Here is a 249-nt window from a genome sequence, read left to right on the forward strand (position 1 = left end):
GCTTCCCACCCGCGGGACGGCCCCCAGGGACCCACGCACGGTCGGGGCACGGCAGAGCGGGGAAAGGGGTGCTGGAGGTGGTGTTGAAGGTGGTGTTGGAGGTGATGTTGAAGGTGGTATTTTCCTGGAGCCTTTCCCCGGGATTTTCCCTCCGGGTTCCGCCGAGCAGTGAGGGTGCCCGGCATCTCGGGAAGCTCGGCCGGTGGGAAATGGGAATTGCGGCTTCTGCTGGAGCAGCCCTGGGTGAAG

This window comes from Geospiza fortis, unplaced genomic scaffold (assembly GCF_000277835.1).
Source record: "Geospiza fortis unplaced genomic scaffold, GeoFor_1.0 scaffold78, whole genome shotgun sequence".
NCBI classification, from domain to species: domain Eukaryota; kingdom Metazoa; phylum Chordata; class Aves; order Passeriformes; family Thraupidae; genus Geospiza; species Geospiza fortis.